The sequence below is a fragment of the Dendronephthya gigantea genome, unplaced genomic scaffold, assembly GCF_004324835.1.
Source record: "Dendronephthya gigantea isolate DGI-Jeju-01 unplaced genomic scaffold, DenGig_1.0 000074F, whole genome shotgun sequence".
Taxonomy (NCBI): domain Eukaryota; kingdom Metazoa; phylum Cnidaria; class Anthozoa; order Malacalcyonacea; family Nephtheidae; genus Dendronephthya; species Dendronephthya gigantea.
In genome coordinates this window covers 1,042,852-1,063,304 of record NW_021163084.1, presented here as the reverse complement: position 1 = coordinate 1,063,304, position 20,453 = coordinate 1,042,852, and the positions used below count along the sequence as shown (strand labels likewise).

The following is a 20,453-nucleotide window of genomic DNA, read 5'->3' as shown; positions in this document are numbered from 1 at the left end:
AGTTACTTTTCCCACAAATCATTAATAGTTCTGCGTAAACGTTTTCAATGGTTTTACCGAAAGCGAAGTTACTTTTTCTCACAAATCATTTAATAGTTCTATCACTTCTATGTGGTGTTAAGACACATATATGGCAGGATTCTACTGAAAGCAGATTTTCTTACAGAATTTTTTCATATGAAATTTCAACCTCTGTCGTAAAAGGATTCTCATCTGGAAAAAGTTCGTTTTTTAAATTTTTTTAGTCATATAAAACAAATAAGAAGATTTTCAGCGATGAGGCAAAATTTGACATGACAAAGTGGCGTACTACAGATAATTTATGGAAAATTTTTAGTTTATGGAGAAAAATATTTAATGCAAGTTATCTAAATATTCATACGCGTTAAAAAACATGAGGGAAATTGATATGCATGCACCCAGTCAGCTGTTGTCCTAGAGAAACACAAAAATATTGTATCTAGGATCATTTGTATCCACTTCATCATAAAGTATGGGTTCGTACCGGTTTGAATTTATGCAAAATTTTAGGCAAAAATACTTTCAATTTTTAACATTGGTTACAAACACTATGCGGATGTTAACGTAAAATTAGTGTGTGCAAACGTTTTGTAAGCAAAAACAACAAAAATAGAAATCAAATAAATGTCATAAGATTGACAATGATATTGGGATGATAATATCAAAGGTTGACAATATCGACTGATTGAATTTGACTTCGAACACCTGCCCAGATCTCACGAGGGTGGCGCGGGTGTTCTGCCTGCATGTGAAGCGTTTCTACGGTAAAATGTTGACACAGTAACTTTTTGGGGAATACTACAGGGTGTCTAAAAAACCCGAGAACTATTGAAATCAACCATAAACAATGTAACTGTTAGAGTTTAAATGCCTAAGCACTCTGTTGGGATAATATCACATTAAACACTCGTTGTTCCGCGGTCATGATCAGCTGTACCATTTTCTTTCGAAGCAATAACAAGGCTAAATTTAAATTTAATCATATTCACAATTTCAAATTTTTCGTATTTAGCATTTTATAAGTTGCATTAAATCCCCACAGGCTAAGATTCGTGAACACGGCATTCAAATTTTAACAATGAGTGATTTCAATAGTTTTCGTTTTTTTTTGAGACATCCTGTATACCTCTATACAGTGGTATACCTGTGATACCACGGACCACAAGGCTAAAAACACAATAGCTTATTGCAGACTACCTACAATGGATCGCCACGTTTAACACAATAGCTTATTGTACAGCTAGGGTGTCTAAACGAAAACCATTGAAATCACTCACTGTTGAAATTTGAATGCCGTGTTCACGAATTTTAGCCCGTGGGGATTTAATGCAACTTATGATGCAACTTATAAAATGCTAAATACGAAAAATTTGAAATTGTGAATATGATTAAATTTAAATTAGCCTTGTTATTGCTTCGAAAGAAAATGGTACAGCTGACCGCGGAACAACGAGTGTTTATTGTGATATTATACGCGTATCCAAAGTACAACGGAAGTGCGAAAAGCTTCTCGACAAAGGTCGACAAAGGACAAATTGTAAATATTGTTTTAATAAATATTTTTGCGTACAAACAAATTTTTCTGCATCATGAATAAAAATATGCTTATGGCAAACATTTGTACACTTGTGGGTTGCAACAGAGTGCTTAGTCATTCAAACTCTAACAATTACATTGTTATTGGTGATTTCAGTAGTTTTCGGGTTTTTCAAGACACCCTGTAGAATACTACCTACAATGGATCACCACGTTTAACAGAATATCTTATTGCAGAATACTAGCTACAATGGTTCACAACGTTTAAATACAGTAGCTCATTGTAGAATACTACCTACTATCTATGCTACAATGGACCACCACGTTATTGTACAATACTATACCTCCAATGGACCAGCACGCTTAATACAGTAGCTTATTGAAGAATACTACAGTACGGTGACTGGTGTTGACGCAATGTCAGAATATAAAAAAGCCGACATCGAATTATCATAAAGTAGCCTCGTTATGATTTTGAACACTTGTATGGCTGCCAGTTATCTCTGGCTAGACTGGCAACCGACCTCCAAGAAATCCATACAAACAACACTTACTTATCTTCAAACACTACCTGTTACAGCACATTTTAAGGTCACATATTTGGTGGCACATTTTTCCTTACCAAACATCCCAAATTAGCCCCCAATCTCTTTACCAGAATTTCCGACTAGCCACTTAACTTTTATGCATTGTCGATACATAAAAAGATAATTTGTGTTTTTAAATCAAAACTTGCACTTCAGTTAGGTTATTAAATTATAGCGTTTAATTATGGAGGCTTTGTCTTCAGCTGTCCGCAAATGAAACTCTCTCCCGCTGTGTTTTATATGAATAAAAATACTTAATTTTAAGGTTAACAAAACGAACTTTATTTTTTGTATGAGAAAGGGTAAAAAACTTTCCTAAATCTTCTCTTAATCCAGTTAGAGTACTTAGAGAGGCTTTTTTTGCTTCATAGCAGATTTAATGCATTTCAATAGGCCTTAATGATACCGAGAATTTTCCATATGCCGAAAGGAAACGAAATTAAATTTGACATAAAATTAAAATTGGTCTCAAAGTGATGTAGCGAAAAACTGTTTACATTTAATGGCGGTTTGCATGCGTTCATTTTAATTCACTTCTATGATATAGTAAAAGGTTATTTACCTTCCTGAATGTGTCAAAAAAGATTTGACGTTTATTTTGAGTGAAAATCCTTTTGAAATCTACGATGAACTCATATATGAACCAGCAGGCATTGTATTGCATTTTGTATTTCATTAAACTTAGCAGGTGTTAGATAGGAGATTATTTTAGACGCTCAAAACAATACAAGGTTACATATTTATTGAAGATTCACCGATTGGTGGCAAACACACGTACACAGACTTGGAAGACAAGGCCATTATCAAAATATTGAGGAATCATTCAAACTAGGAAAAATCCAAATTAATATTTACAAGCAGCAGCGATCCGTAAGTTCAATTATATATTTATACTGCATGTGTTTGTATATAGTTAATACGTCTTAAATTCCTCATTTTTTTCTCCGCGGGAGAACTATACTCTAAAATATTGTGCTGTTCAGAGTAATTTAGGAGTAGGCTGTTAGATTTAAAAAAAATAGACTGTGAACTAAAGTTTTTTGTGTGCAATTACGACTCAGGACTAGTAATCCACTTACGACATACGGCACAGATGTCACCTTCATACAACTTTAGGCCCTAAAAGTTGGCCATATGTACTTAAGTGTTGTGGTTATCCCCTGAACCGTACAAACATCACTGGATTGCGCGGAAAAGGTAAAAGAAAAAATGTGTCCAGATGATGAGTGCATGAGGTTTCTTTAGCATGTGATGATGACGGGTAGACTTCCTCTTCACCGCTTTAATATACCTGCACAAGACGGACTAAGTACATGCATATTTCGGGAACTAATGCATGGAAATATAATGAGAAATAAGAAGGATTGGAAAAGTCTTCTTCCAAAGAAAGGGCCATTGCTCTACATTGGCAATGATCTTATTAAATACACAACGCAACATCAAGTCTTTGATATATTGCTATGTTTCCTCCCAGATGACATCCCCAAATTCAATAAGCTCGCTTGAGGTTTTGCCTTCAAAGCAGAGCAGCCGGTTTATAACTGCTCTGATCTATAAAGCACAAATACATTATCAGAGTAACGTAACGTAACGTAAAGCGGCAACTAAGCGCAAAGACGGCAAAAAACGATCGTTTTTTGAAGCATTTAATTAAGAATCATAAAATATTACTATTAGAATAAAGTGCTTAAGTACATAAATAATATTTTCGGAAAACAAACCGTGATCGAGAATAATTTATCATTATGATTGATTTTAAACAACGCTATATACATTTATTGAAATAATAACTTGAGGAGACAGTTACGCGTTATTCTAGAGCATGCATGGAAATACAAATTTAGAGCATATGCTTTCTGCCAGTCATTTTTGTTCTAAATTATGGATTAATATATATTCATAAATTCTTATAACTGCAGACGGATGAAAAGGCAGACCGAAGAGAAAAAAACTCCTCAAAACATTTTTCGGTAAACAAAACCTATAAATGAATGAACTATATTTCGTCTTTACTGAAGACGTGGGCGCCTGATTGATTAATATTTGTCTACAGTCAAAATGAAGGATGTCTTTCGTAACCAAATAGCCGATTGGTCAGATTGAATGCCCCAATGTGCTTGCAGGGCCGAAACTAGTTGCGAAACGGATTTCGTTTTTAAGAATTGAGTACGATAGCTTACAAAAGAAACCGTCGGGCAGGTCGAATATATCACACGCTTCCCACAATCATCGCGTCCTACTATATCCATAATATGGATTTTGAAAAAATCTTTTTGGCCGTTGCCGCAATTGAAAACAAACATGTTCGTGGGGTGCAACAGAATATTGCTCAGGGTAGGATATACTATCAGGGGTATGGTACTGTCAGTGGTAGGCTTCTGTCAGCGATAGGCTACTGGTAACGGTAGGGTGCAGCAGAGCATTGCTCAGAGTAGGATATACTATCAGGGGTATGGTAATGTCAGTGGTAGGCTACTGTCAGCGGTAGGGTGCAGCAGAGCATTGCTCAGGGTAGGATATACTGTCAGTGGTAGGCTACTGTCAGTGGTAGGCTACTGTCAGTGGTAGGGTGCAGCAAAGCATTGCTCAGGGTAGGATATACTATCAGGGGTATAGCACTGCCAGTGGTAGGGTGCAGCGGGTATAAGGTCAAGTCAAACTGATCTTCTATTGTTACCTTATCGGTTTATGCATTATCAATATACCGTAAGTTGTATTTTCAGATGCACACCTCTCTTGACCAAGGGAGGGGGGAGCAAAGATAGAGATTACCCTAGTTGGGCATTTTAAGGTATGGTCCAAGTAGTATATCATTACTAATACACGCAGTGCATTTCAATTCTATTTGCAACACAAGAACTCACTGCACACACATAGTGTTTTGGTAGACTTCTGAGTAGGGCCAGGTTGGGTGTACACCCTTGATTGATTACTGCTCAGAACCCTCTTAAAACGCTGTCTGGATCACTGACGATCTGATGCTACAGGTTCAAGTTTAAGATAACTCATACGACTACATATATTAAAATTACTGCTATCTCGCACTACAGAGCTGCAGGCACACACTGACATGCAATATGACGCAACACACCTTTTTTTAAATGTGCGAAACAAATTTTTTTCTCATAAAGTACATAGAAGGAAGAAAGTGGTTGTTGGAAAAGACGCATATAAATTCGTTGTCATGTCCGTGATTTATCGAATTTGGAACAGACAATCTGTATCTACGATAACGAATTAGTGCTTTTCCTATCAGATAATATACATGAATATATCATTAATAAGCAGTCTATATATGGAGTTATCATTAATAAGCTAAGTTGTGGCGAGATTTTAATATGTATGGACCTAACACTGACAGATATCGTGTCTCACTTGTTGACAATATATATAACTAGACCGAAATACTTAAGTTTAGTGGAAACTATGACCCCGATCTATATTTTTGAAAGCGTTGATTGTATGAAAATTCGTATTGAATAGTTGAAGTGATTGAACATATAATTGATATTATTATTGATTATATTATTACTTGCTAACAGTTCAAGACAATGAATTGCAAGGTAAGAGCTTTACTGTATGCCCCACTTTGATACAAGAATATAATAAACAGATATTAACCCCAAGCCTAAATGGCCATATAATAAATCCGATTTATCAAATTAAGAAAAGTACAGAAATTGAAATGTATTAACTAAAGCCGGCATTGGCTGGTATTCGGTCGCTATTGAATATAGTCTTATAGAATATATAAATATTATAGATACATTATCTGTAATAAATACAAAATATATAAAGTAGACATAGTATATCCATTTTATCTTAGTATGCTACATAGTATAACTATAGTTTGGCAAATCTATTGTTCCTATGAAATGATTTTTTTGTAAAAAATCGCACTGAACGATTTGTGATTTTCATTTCAAACTATTTGCAGTATTTGTTTGAATATCAAGTATTTCTAGCTAGAGTTTCCTGATCTTAAAATTTATAAATATTATACATATTCTCCCGCAAACAAAGTTCATTCTAACCGTTGTTCAATGTCGTAAAATCTTAGAAAAATAGGCCCTGAAAGGTTTGCAAATACATTACCCGCAGAAATTGTTCCCACGTTTAAGCCGAAAACGTTAACAATTTCAAAATATTTATAAAATATTTATAAATATTTACAGTAATATACACAAGGAAGGATATATTTTCCCGTATTGTTAAACATTTTGCTGTAGAGAACACTGCAATTATACTAATTTGAGTAGATTTTTTGCGATGAAGATATATTTGCATCGGTTTCATGTAAATTGCATGTCTATTGATTGAAACATATCGGCCTGCAAATATTCCATAATACAGCATATCACAATTTATATATATACATCGCAAACAACCGCAGACATTAGTGCATTATATCAAAGAAAATCGCCGGTGGTGCTTTGAAATGAAGCAACAAATCTTCAAACTTTCAATGCAGAAAACGTTCTAATTGTATATTAATTACATAAATCATAATTTATGACAATTTGTGATTCGAACAAACAAGAATGTATATCGAATTACAAAATACACCCTTCATGGGATTCTATACAACTGATTCATACTTTCAAACTTCAAACTGGCTGTTTATTAACTTGAATATATTTATGTAAATTTCTTTGCAGCCAACTTTTTCCCCAAGAGTTAATAGCTAGCCAACGGTAGATTATGCGTGCAGATTTATCGATTTATATCATAGGAAGAAAATCGGAGAATTTAATTTGACATGACTAAGCCAAGCTATAAAGTGCATGGAAGAAAAAGTATTCCCATTTAAGAAAAACATAATTTCGGTTCAGATAAAAATCATTTTGAAGTTGAGTTAAATAACTAATCCTTTCTAAAAAAACACATTTTTTACCATCACTACTGCGTGTTACTAGATTTACATAGGACGCAAACTTTTTTTACTGAATATTAACGAATTATAACAACACTAAACGATAACCTCACACTTGATGCAGACGTACATGAGTCCCGTGTAGAGTTCTCTGGAAAAATTACGATGATAAAGGGCGCTTTTTTTTACACTGTGAAAACAGCCTGATCGATCCTGTTGTACTTCAGTACAGACAGATTACCTAGATTTTATTATTAGATTTAGATTTTTTTAGTCTAAAGCTTCGAAACGGTCGATCATACAGCTTGAATGATTGGCGTTTGAACGACTTGTCTATAGAATTGCATGCTCACTAAACCTATAAGTCTATCTGTTCACCAGTCGTAAGGATTTTCGTATCCCAGTCAACGTTATACATGCATGGCTTCTTTGTGATGTATGACCCCTAACCCACGCTCTAGCCTTATTAGGAAACATGAGCCTGCGATATACAAGCCTATTTTTCGTGAAAACAACACAGTGAACTCAACAACACAGGACTATATTATTCGACTACATAAACCGGTTTTTCTTCGACCTCTGCATTCTTCACCCCACGAGTAAAGACCCTGGGTACGAGGTTGCATCTTCAGTAGCTTGCGAGATTCCGTGATGCTTAATTTAAGGTTGCGTTCGACAGAAGAATATACTAGAAGGCCACCCTGATCATTTTGAAGCAATCTGCCATATCTGTGATTAAAATCTCGCAAACCCACAGAAATGCACCTTGCTGAGCAGGTGAGGCAGGGGGAAGATTTTGTCGTGAGATGAAAAAAACATACAAAAACAGATAGCGAAATGATAATAAAAGATGACTATGTTAGATTTGGAGACAAAGTCATAATTCATGTATATATGACCGGTAAATTGTTTTCACCGATGCAGTATATGAATAGTTGGGCATTAAACAGTAACATCTGGTTATCCGCGCGTATCCACTCATCTGTCCCATGCAAAAAAACAGGTGCACGAACTTTTTTGATTTGGCGATAAGTTCGATTCAAAGATTAAGTAATGGCACAAAGAAAATGGGGATGATTTACAACTAATACTATACAGATAACGGAATTGATAGCACGAAATACCTAAACCACTTCTTTATTCAAGCTCTGCAAAGTGCAAACTATGTGTATTTAACAGTAATATTTGGAGTAAGAATATGTCGTATTTGTCGTTTTGAACAAATACATATACGTTCCATTATACATAGTTAAGCGATGGTAAAGCTGGATTGATAACGCCCGGATTTCATCGCAATAAATATAGGATATTCTTCACAAACCTGCATGTGGAGGAAGAGTATCAGACGATGGAATGAAAATAAAAGGATAACTATATAATACCGACCTGCATATTCAATAACAGAACTCATAATGATTCACATAAAGAAATAATAGTAGCTATCTATTGTAGATGTATTCCTGCCAAGAAAACATACCACTTAACTTATGCATGTATCTATCAACAGAGACTGGTTTTTCAAACATAACTCATAAGTTTAGATCGATATATAGACCATTTAAGCTTGCATGCAAATTAACCCACTTCAGATGTTGCGACCATGGAATAGCCAATAGCACATAACAATTTCAGACCATGTGATTTGAAATGGGTTAATTTGAAATACAAGCTGAAAAGGTCCATTGTTCTATCGAATATTTTTTACAATGAACACTGAAAAAAGTATTGAAAAAATGTAATGTGGCGGTGTTTCTTATTCTATTTTTATAGTAAAATCAGAAAATTGGTAACGGCATGAAAGACTACAAATAAAGGACGTAAGCTAGGGTATGTGAACTTAAATTATAGCGTCATATACAATACTACGACTTTTCATGACAGTATTTAATAACTGCGACAAAAATGCATTGCCAGAAGTAGTATACGCCGGCCGCTCCCAGCCAACGGGCAGCCCGAAATAATGTTTTACTGATATCAATTTTTACCTCCATTATGTGGACGGCCAACCATCAGGATTTAAAAGAATCGCAAAAATTCGTTTCTAAAACTAATTCGCTTCCTTTCTAATATAATTCTTGAAACATATATATGCTATCTATCACCTTAAAAGTATTAACAGTAGAAAGTTCATGCGAGTTTTGGCGGCAAAGAAACTATAATTTTCCGCCTTGCTGTGTCAAATCTCCGTGGCCAAACCAGAAAGGTCTGGCAATGACCTTGAATTTTAGTCGAAATACCACCGTAAACTTGTATCTTGTTTCAAAGCTCAAATGTTGGTTTTACATACAAGAGGTTTCTCTCACATCAGTCTATTATTTGTACACTATATTTAGCGGCCATCTCTACTACAGTATGAGCAGCCACAGAGCTGATGTAGATATCGTTATTTCAAAATATTAATTGAGAATCTAAATTTCAATTTGGTTGTAATTAGATGTCATGTCGTGATTATCACCACATTAATTATAACCTGTTTATATCAATATTCCTCAAGCACAACATATGCATGCATATACACAATGCACACATGAATACATCACCGCGCTGAAAAACGCAGGAATATTTTTCAATACCAGTAAAAATATCTGATGTTTTGAAGAGGCCAATATACTGCATGGCATATATGGTTTGCAATAATTGGGTTCATAAATTATGATGAGTTAGGGTAACCCAGTGCTGAAGGCACTCTCATGTAGTGCAGTCGTTTTTGCCAGTATTACATTGTACACCATGCGTAATTGCATGTGCACGTTTTTAAAAAGTGTCAGTTTATCATAAAATGCGGTCGTACATAATGTATAGAAAGATGTGATTTAAAACTATATAAGTCGTTCTACGGTAAACATGAATCATGGTCATGCATGCAATATTATAGATCATGCAGTTGAGCTATATATATATATATATATATATATATATATATATATATATATAATTATATATATATATATATATATATATATATATATGCCAGTATGTTACACAAGTTCTTTGACGAAGGCTTGCATGCTTAAAATTAAGGGAGATCTATTTCGACATATATAATCTATTAAATAATAGTATATTATATATATAATCTATTATATAGTATCGCAGCGAGACATACTGTGGAGCAAATTAAAAGAATCGTTAGAGGTGTTTATGGCAAGGCCAGCGTTTGTCACTCACTTCTTCATTACGTCCGCGCTATAATATAGCACACCAAAGGCAATTTTGCTTATTTTAAACTAAAGTCTTATTTTAAACTAAAGTCTTGAGTCGAGTTTACAACACTGCATGGCGTTTCTGGCCTAAACCGGCCCAGCCTATAACCCTAGACCTAGTTTTGCCAGCCCAGGAAAGCCTATATATCAAAACACGCATATATAACCCATATGTACGTGTGCGTATTTTTTCTCAATAGAAAGATAAAGTTCTGTTTATACTGGATAACTCCATCAGTGTTCTCGATTGTGAACTCCTATATTGTACTATAATATAGTAGCCGACAATAATAGTCAAAAGTGCCGGACTATAGAACGCGTAGTAACATCATATGATTTTATCCTAAGCCTGCATGGTTTTCATATATGGTAACTCATTATAGATGTTTTAGAAATACGATCGATTGTCGGTGCATGATTAATAGAGTAGATAATTTTTTCGGATAGACAAAGCATTTTATGTATCGCCGATAAATTACGATATATGAAAACTAGCCTCCTCAAAAAGTGCACCTGCAGTTATTCGTTTAGCTGTTGGTTCAATATATATAGTATAATGTCAAGAGGTTATCCATGTATGTCCTTAAATGGGTTCTGTCATGACATCTTTTATGCATAAAACCTGTACACTTATTTTGTGGTAGTATATGGTAGCAATATAAGACACTCCGCTAGGTATGGATCAGGTATACAGACTCATATAGCTACAATATAATCAGCGGCTATTATATAGAGCAATTAACTTATGCTTTTCCTTATTCAGACAACCCGAAGTAGAACTTGTTTCATGAAGCAAATTTATTATTAAAGAGATAATTGAAGATGTTTATAGCTAAGCCGCGCTCTTGTCTTAAAAAATTATTCATTAACGTATTTACTGTTTGAGCGCGGCGCTCTTCAGAACTTCGATTGCGGCGTTGATTCAGGCATTCAGGGGCGGCGCACTTAAAAAAATATTTTACTTGTAGATTTTAGCGAGTCCTTTAACAGACATAGCAAACAAACTCGACACACAGAGTGCCATTGCAAACAGGAAGAGCCTTTCCGTTTCAGTCTTTCCGCATTGCTTCAATGGAGTAAGCTAAGTTAGCTAACTTAGCTTAAGCCTCTAACTCACTCACTCACTCATCGCAAAAACTAACTCGCAAGCCCGTTAACGGCCCGTTGCGAGTAATTTTGTCCAATTACAATGCTTGAGAGGCTTGACAGTTTATTTAATTAGATGCAAACACTCGCAGCGAGCTTGCGAGTTGATTTTGCGATGAGTGGAAAAGAGTCTTTAGTCTACACGGTCAGTCTTTGTAAGTTTTTCCAGCACGTACGTACATACACCACCCACTTCCTGCATGGACATATATAGCTACCATGCACCTCAGGCTCTTAGAATGTGCGCGGCGAACCTGGTTTTATACAAAGAAAAATCTCCCTGAAAATAATTATGGAATTCTAAGCATCATGAATAGCATGAAAACCTCCATAAGGTATTCTAGATGAAACCTATAGCCAGAAACACAACATTCAATCAACATAGTGGCAAATGATTATTGTAAGATTTAAATAAACGCACGCCAATGCAGTCAAAACAATCGCCACAATTAATATACAAGAAAATGCGAAAATTAACCGGGAAGATTAAAGGTTGCACGCATAAAAGGCAATGTATAATTATATTCAGTTAACCAAGATGGAGTAAAATGCGGACTATGAATTGGAATCCGACGCCGTCAGTCAGTCATATACGGACTATCAGACGTAAAAGAGGCTTTGCGTGGTATAAATAAGCCGATTTTGGTCACGAAGTATAAACTGAAAATTCTTGTAAATCCAATAGTCGTCAAATAGTATTCGTTGACGTATATTTGGTCTAGAAATGTCTAGGATTCTTATATGCATGTTTATATAGCATAGTGTTACGAGTTTATATATAGATAGACGACAAAAGTTTTGAACAGAGAAACTCGTACGAAATGTATATATACAGAGGTCAGTTTTAAGTGTTTTGTAACTTGCGGCTTCATCGAGACAAAATATATAGCTAGTTCTTCAACCAGCCCCGAAAAGAAAAGGTTCAGGCATTCTTCCTTGTGGACTATACACTACCACTCAAACCATAATAGTAGTCTAGTATAACTAGTGATAGTATATGCCAATTAAGATCGCATGCATGTCTATACCATGACACCGACAGAATAAAGGCATTCTCTAAAAAAATTCAGTATACGCCAACCGAGGTCAAAAAAGAGCTTAAAACGCAACTACTTCAACTACCTGCCAAATTCCTATATCATGGTGACTCCTTTGCTGCGCGCAAAATCCCACTCAAAGCCTGCGGTAATCCAAAAAAAAAAGCCTGCCAACTGAACACCCTGAAGTTCACAGAAAAATCCCCAAAATGAACTATTCTATTATCTAAGCATATATACTGTTCGATCCATGCAGTGGGTATAAGTTGGTAAACTGACATAACAAAATATACACGAGCATGTATATAATATGGGGCCGTAATTTAGGCCGCTGTTTCCAGCAATCATAGCCAAATTTCATTATTTCAAAAGGTAACATATTTTCAAAAAAGTTCTCGACGTTCTTTAGCGTGCAGTTATGATCAAATTTATCTAAAGAGCTTACATATCTTGTTTATAACGACTGAATATGAAGTTGCAAATGGATTGCTCTTCTATAAAATTGAATATATTTATACATCGATGTATTCGACGATAAAGCTTGGGAAGGATAAGGCTAAGGGCGGTTTTCCACTGGGCGGAATTTTTCGACCGAACGAATTTTTTCGCTCGATTTTCTTTTCAATTGCGAACGGTGAAGGCAACCGCTACGGTCGAATTCTCACAATTGAAAAGAAAATAAAGGAAAAAATTTCGTTCGATCGAAAAATTCCGCTTAGTGTGCATGAGGTGGCGTAGTCTTAGTTTCCGGTCTCCACCCTCCAGAACTGCGATCCAGTCAATATAACGAAGTTAATGAAGAGAGTATAATGAGGCGTCCTCCCATATATAAAGATGATTTCTTACGTAGCATGCACTAAAGTATTGCTTTAAGTAATATATAAGTGTTTACGTAGGCTGTTTTGCATGAAGGTATAGATATATAAGTAAGACATGTGATTATTATCTCGGGAGATAGTATAAAATGAACAGGGGTGATGATGAAACAGAAAATGGTATCAGCTGAAGGAATATGGGCTTGAGACAGTCTATATTATAAAGAGAACTTTACATAAAGGTTTGTTGAGTATAACTCAGATGTATATGTTAATTATTTTTTTATGCATGCGCCAAATTTTAAAAATTAAGATCATAATTTTCAACCTGTATATATAGCTATCAATGATTTTACTACGGCCGATCACACAGCAGCCTGACGCCGATAATTATAAACCGCTATAAGTCTATATGTCAACAACAAAAACTCAAGTAAAATGATGATCAGCATTATTTATATACCTCAAAACATGTTTGGTACAACGTTAAATATTTTAGGAATCTTTTGAGAGAGAACAGCACACACTGTTAGAGAGCTGCAAACGAGGGAACAAGTGAAATCAATGATAATGGTGTCGCGATAGTAAAATTAAAATAAGTAGTTTGACCATAAATGATGGGGCATGCAGTATCACTTGTCGATGGCATATTTCAGACAGTCAATTTCACAGCAGGAGCTGGGTGTTTTATACGTCACAAAAACGAACTATAGTTCTTCAAAAATACCCCAAGGCTTACCTAAAGAATTTAATATATGCTGCGAGGAACTACAAAAATTGTGTTTTTTCACATTTCCTTTGAACTTTCTTCAGAAATTCTTAAATGCAGTGAATCAATTTTGAAGATTTCATGTAGCTAATAAATCAAATCTCAATCTCATAAACATAAGTTATAATCCTTGAAGTTTTGAATAAATAATCTTGAAATAAATTCTCCATGCAGTCTTTGTATAATCCTAACTAATCCAAATTCTTTGCATTGACATGCACTGACAGATTAAAAACCCCTTTAATAATAAAGGCTTTATTTAAATGGCGCGCGTATACGTGCGTATAACTGTAAGGAATGCAAACGGGAAAATTTGTTCAAATGAACGTAATTTTAAGTTTATAGTCCAATATTTGTACATGCATGACTCTTTAGTTATCTATATAGAGGATAGAATGAGAAACCCAATTGTATATATTAATTTTTCAGTTCTGCATCTGTTGTACTCGAATTGTTTATGGATGAAAGTGCTATTTATAACGTGAAAGCCAATACTTGAATATTAATCCCACACAACCAAAATACTGTTTCTGAAAATCCATGTATATAATCAGACCAAATTACTTGATTTTTGTGAATAATTTAGCCACACATGCACTACTTGCACGAATGAAAAATACTCAAGAAAAACAGCGATTATATTACTGCCTAGCTTTCTTATAGCACCTACATGCATGATATATCCACATCACGACATCCAATTAAACTGCTTAGTTTCGCACTCGCATTTCGCAAAATTCTTCAACCAAAATACTGTTTCTCAAAACCATGTATATATAATCAGACCAAATACTTATGAATAATTTAGTACACACTCGCACGAATGAAAAATACTCAAGGAAAACAGCGATTATATATTACTGCCTTTCTTATAGCTACCTGCTACATAGCTGATACATCTACATCACGACCGTCCAATTAAACGGCTTAGTTTCAGTTCGCACTCAAAATTATGACAGCTTATAAAATACCACAAAACAGTTACTATAGCATGAATTGGCTAACAAGAATATATAAATTTTCAGTTATTACTGAGTAATTATGACGTACTTATTTCTACCAAATAACTAATATCGTGTTGATTTCCATGAAAATATATTATTAACGATACCCCTCTTTGTAACCTCACTATAGTAAATTGATTCAACTACGTCCTACAAAGAGCATCAATAAATTCAATCAGCATGATGTTCAAATCGTAGGTACTAGCTGTAATGACTTAGAATTTTCAAAGGTAATTAGGGACACGTTAGTATATTCAAAGTTTTATCTGAATAGACTCAATCACAATTGATATTGTTGCACGATTATAATTATATCAGTTCCATGCAGCATCCTTGTATATTTGCCTTGTCACAGAGAGAGAGGGGGAGAGAGGCAGCGCATGCAGGAGTTCTAATGCATTAATCATAAATGTTGTTGAGTAGAAGTGAGTGATGGTAACTGAAGTTTATCTTATGAACAAATATTTATTTGGATAACAATCTGTGTTTATTGATAAATATTTTTACACTTACACAGAGTCTGCATGAGAGGCTGTATATTAGTATATACCTTGTTGCGTCGGAAATTACTACATTATAAATATAATTTGATGCTCTTTTAAACGCCAAATTCATCTATATAACACGGCGAGTGTTAGTTGGAGTCCATGTGCATTTCAAAAACTGATGCTAATACTAAATGCCGTTTATATATCCCCAGTCTCAGTAAAATGTCTGTGTGTATACAAATAATGTATAGCTGTCAAAATTGCCGAGTACTGCGTGCATGGTGTGTCAGTTCGTGAGTGAATTTTCGCTAGGGAAAACCCAGAGGAACTTTGGCTATATTCATAGAAGGAGAAAGTTTTAGGATTTTCTGACATTTTCTGAAACCCTCAATGCATGCATAACCATATATCTTCAAACATATATTATACCAAACAAATAACTAACTATACCATGTATATATAGATATCATTGATGCATGTGAAATAGTTTATCAATTAGTATCGTATACCATCAATAATTGATTCATTATTCCCGTCGGTCAGTGGCAGTGCGCGATACGAACACATTTTTTGTGGTGCGGAAAAATAAATTTTACCTGTTATCATCGTTCTTATAAATCATCACGTTTAATGCATTTTAATTCTTTCACGATTGATAACAATAGAGCCGACTAAGTGAAATTAAAAATATATCGTTCCCATACCCTTACTTAGTCAACACTTTTAGCCTTGGCAAAGATCAATTGTTTTTGTAACTTGTGCATTGTGTAGGAGGTATTGAAATACACACCCCATTGCAATACAACTTTTAACCTATGTGAATCAGGTGGATACAATAGCTGCATCGTGAATTCATATTAGAGACGGGAAACTCATCTTAGACGCGGGAAAGTTGATAAACGGATAAATTTATACGTATATATAGCTATTATGGGTGGGGTAATGCTAAAAAAGTTCTCGTAACATATGACGATAATCATTTTATTTCTTCTTGTTCCGTCCTTGGCTGTGTTGAGACAGAAAATCGTCTGATTTATCTGTTTAAATGCGAATTTAAGACGAGTTTCTCGTCCAGACGGAATTTCCGTCCAACTTAAACAATTCGGACGAGAAACCTGTCTGTGACAGGATTCACGTCAGACAAGTTTCCCGTCTTATCGAAGTTTTCCGTCTTTTATGAGTTTTCCGTCTTTTATGAGTTTTCCGTCTTATATGAGTTTTTCGTCTTATGAGTTTTCCGTCTTTTATGAGTTTTCCGTCTTATATGCATGAGTTTTCCGTCTCATGAATTTTCCGTCTTATGAGTTTTCCGTCTTATATGAGTTTTCCGTCTCGTGAATTTTCCGTCTTATGAGTTTCCCGGAAAGTCTTGCATGAGATATACGTCCTTCCACGCTCGTCAACTTTGCGACTCCAGCGAGGTTCAGATTTGGCTTTTCTTCTACTAATAGCAGGACTCTTCCCTGACCTAATGCACTTGTGATTGGTTAATCTGATAGACTTACGGCATTTGCCGATTGGCCATTTTTCCTCTAAGGCAGCGATAGTTAATTGCAAAGGAAATCGGAGTCTTGCTTGTATGCTTTATGTACTCGCTTGTAACAACCAGCAAAATTCGTAGCACGTTAGAATTTAAAGGAAGATCACACCATTATTTTGCAGAGGAAGAGTTCCTTGAAGGCCTATTTAGACTACACGATAATTATCATGCAATTGTCATTCAATTGAAGAATGCAAAAGAGGGCGTACGCCACAATCTTCATTCAATTTTGTTCAGAATGAAATTCAAAGTGTCACATTTGTATGTGTGATTTTCTTCTTTTGATAGATGCGAACGAGTAATTAGTTACGAATGCTATATGTATAAGAGCTCTTATTTGAACATCAGTAACTGTTTCACTTATTTAAATCTATCAAAAGAAGAAAATCGCACATAAAATCGCAGCATAATTCTTTGATATATATATATAGAGAGAGCAGACTGATTTGCATTTTGTGCGTTCAGAGAAATAACGCGTCGGTTTCAGCGCGTATAGGAATTGTTATATCTGAATCCACTGAAAGCGTAACATTCTAGCCAATGAACTTGGCATTCAATGGCTGATTTTTTCATTTTTTACAGAACCTATTTGTGGGGTCTTAAAACAGGTAACAGCTGCAATGTAACTAAGAATCTTCGCTGTTTGAACTACATTGAACGGCCATGTTTCGCAATTTCTATCAATGGGAGGTCACGTTTGTTTAAGAAATTAATTATACTAACGATAAACGACAAAATAGGATTGGCTTTAGGTAACAAAAAATAGTTTTTTCCCCTAAAACCTCGACAGCTAAAGGGATATTGTTTATAGCACGTTTAGGTTCGTAGAATGACCCACAAGAGACCGGGTTACTTGCTATGAAGGCGCTAAGCGAATAAGAGTTGTTCCATCATCCTTTGCAGGCTTATAGTTTGAGGTTTAGACTTGAATTACCAGGCTGGGCACAAACGAGGCAGTGTGAGCTTTTGTGAGCTTTTCGTGAGCTCATTGTGAGCTTTTCGCGCTTCTGAGATATACACTATAAATAGAAAAAAGAAGGTTTATAGCGAATTTGAGAGCATTAAAAGGAAATATATGCGATAAATAATAGTAATATTCTCTCTGGATCGCTTTACCTATCTTTATCTGGGAATAATTTTTTTTGTGAATTGCATGTTGCCAGGAATAGTAGCATGTATTATGTTACAGTGTGAATCTACAATTCACATTAATCATTACATATTTCGGGCATTTAGCAGGAACATCATTCGATACCCAACTGTGACTACTTCTCAATAGGAGCAAGCTTTAATGAAAATACTTCGCCATCTGGATAATTAGCAACTTTACACTCGCATATTAAGTATATCGCTACACGTTTATGCGAAGTTAATGCAGTTAAAGGTTGGATTTCGTGCAAGAGACAACTCACGCTGACTTTGTTCGCTGTTCTCTGATAGTTGTAAGTATCTGCATCTATTACAACATGATGTATATATTATTGCAACCTCAGTAATGTTTAGTGAAGTTTTAGGGAGAATCCTCATGGAATTTTCACGTCCGCGCACTGGGAAATACCCCGCCGTTTTATAAAATAGTACATCGTATGGTTAAATGTACATTAAAAACAGTGATACAGTGATCTATGTATCGCATTATACTTTGTTCATGCATTTGATATAGTCCAAGTTAGCCTCTTATTCCCTACATTATCCTAAACATCGTTATTATAGACTATGCGTGGTCTCTGAACTTTAGAGTTTCAATAAATAAATGGCTACAAAAACCGAAGTATAGTCTAATATTGAGTTTATGAACGTTTTTGTAAATTGATTTTTGAACTTCGCAACGAAATACTTTGGTGCATGGCAATCGTTTTCCAGCAGTGTGGAATGAAATACAAGTCACACATTCTCAAATGCCCCAATCAGGCCCTAGCTCTCTTCTTATGCCAGAAATGCAAATTTTTAGCTAGTTTTTCAGGCTTTTTCAAAGCGCATCTTTATTAAGCTATACACAGAACTATAATTCTGAACACAATTTCACTATTTATTGAAATCGTTTTCCAGCAGTGTGGAATGAAATACAAGTCACACATTCTCAATTACATGCCCCAATCAGGCCCCTACTCCCTAGCTCGCTTCTTATGTCAGAAATGCAAATTCTTAGCTAGTTTTTCAGGCTTCTTCAAAGCGCATCTTTATTAAGCCACACAGAACTATAATTCTGATCACAATTCCATTATTTATTGCAACCGGCAACTCCTGCTTTTTTTACTTAAAGAATCTCATTTGGCCCAGAATATTGAATATTTTGTATATCTTCATAAATTCAAGAGCTATAGTCAGCTTAGAAACGATGCTCACCGCTACACAACTCAGTAACAAGTGATGCAACTGTCGAAGGTCTATACTCTATATGATGATTTTGGCAAAAGCTTTCTTCTAAAAAAGCTATAGTTCTGTATGTTAAGTTAGCTAATCTAATTTCCAGAACCGCGAATTAACCGCCAAATAAGACATCTGCCGATCCTGATAAATATATTGAAATCAAATCACGTTCGTGAAATGACTTAACACCTAATTACGGTGCGACTCTTATATGTTGTTGAAATGCGACAAAAAATTAACTGCATAAAAGTTGGCTGCATGTGAAATGAATGTGAGCAACACGCCATACACAATTTGAGTTGTAACGAAGAGAGGACTCAGAACTCTCTTATGTCTGCATGTGAGACAAATTATTAAATTCAATCAATAACATACTTCTTTTGTTGTCAGATTAATACGAATTGTTCATATACTTATCAGTAAATCATGTTTATAACATATACAGAAGGAAAACATGTTCTTGATTGTGGAGTGATTCAATCGCGTACTAACTTTATCTTAAATATCTCTCAGTTGAGCATGGTTAGATTATCTAGAGACAGTGCGTTATTAAACGTGAGCAGCCTTAAAGTGATCCGACCATGTACAAACCTCAAGTGTGTACACGTGAATCTCCTCAGGTGTTAGACAATGCAGTGGCAACTCATGTTTTTGTATTTGATCCATCTTTAAAAGTGGTCTAATTGTTGTAGGCTGACTAATACTAGTAGAGCTGAGTCAATATTGTCAAGTTCGTTCCCAGGATCACCACCTGCTCTCACTAGGAACAAAGGTTACAGTCGAGTCTGTGTTTTCCAAGTCCCTCTTATCCCGTGACCTGAGCCAAGCACTGAATCGCGAGAGTTGAAAGTTATACTTCAATTGATGTAGTGCTGCGAAGGAGGTTTATTTAGTTTATTCATGCAACATGGGGATTTGTTTAAACTTCTGGATGTCTCAGGGTCAGAAAATTGGATTTAAGGTTTGAAACAGCGGGGCTCAGGGTGAGTCGTATTGTAGGCGGAATTCAACAAAAGACACGATTCTTAAGGATTGTAAAAGAATATGTTATTCTTAGTTACACG

General features: G+C 35.2%; 1 protein-coding gene and 1 long non-coding RNA gene across 5 annotated transcripts in view; one reads left to right on the top strand and one right to left on the bottom strand.

The window, feature by feature from the left end:
* The first annotated feature begins 2,831 nt into the window (after positions 1–2,831).
* Positions 2,832–20,453, top strand: part of LOC114531776 (neuropeptide FF receptor 2-like) — a 23,710-nt gene continuing 6,088 nt past the window's right edge. Inside the window, exons 1-3 of one of the 4 annotated variants that reach the window (XM_028553398.1) lie at positions 2,832–3,014; positions 8,788–8,844; positions 17,602–17,627. The gene's annotated coding sequence lies outside the window, so the exon portion shown is untranslated. Of the gene's footprint in view, positions 3,015–4,477; positions 5,708–8,787; positions 8,845–17,601; positions 17,628–18,444; positions 18,462–19,940; positions 20,373–20,453 lie in introns of those variants that run through there. The other 3 variants (XM_028553396.1, XM_028553397.1, XM_028553395.1) reach the window with 3 other exon arrangements.
* The window catches only part of LOC114531780, a 17,463-nt gene continuing 14,474 nt past the window's right edge, over positions 17,465–20,453 (bottom strand). The window contains exon 3 of the long non-coding RNA XR_003687885.1: positions 17,465–18,038. This is a non-coding gene — a long non-coding RNA (uncharacterized LOC114531780). The remainder of the gene's footprint in view (positions 18,039–20,453) is intronic.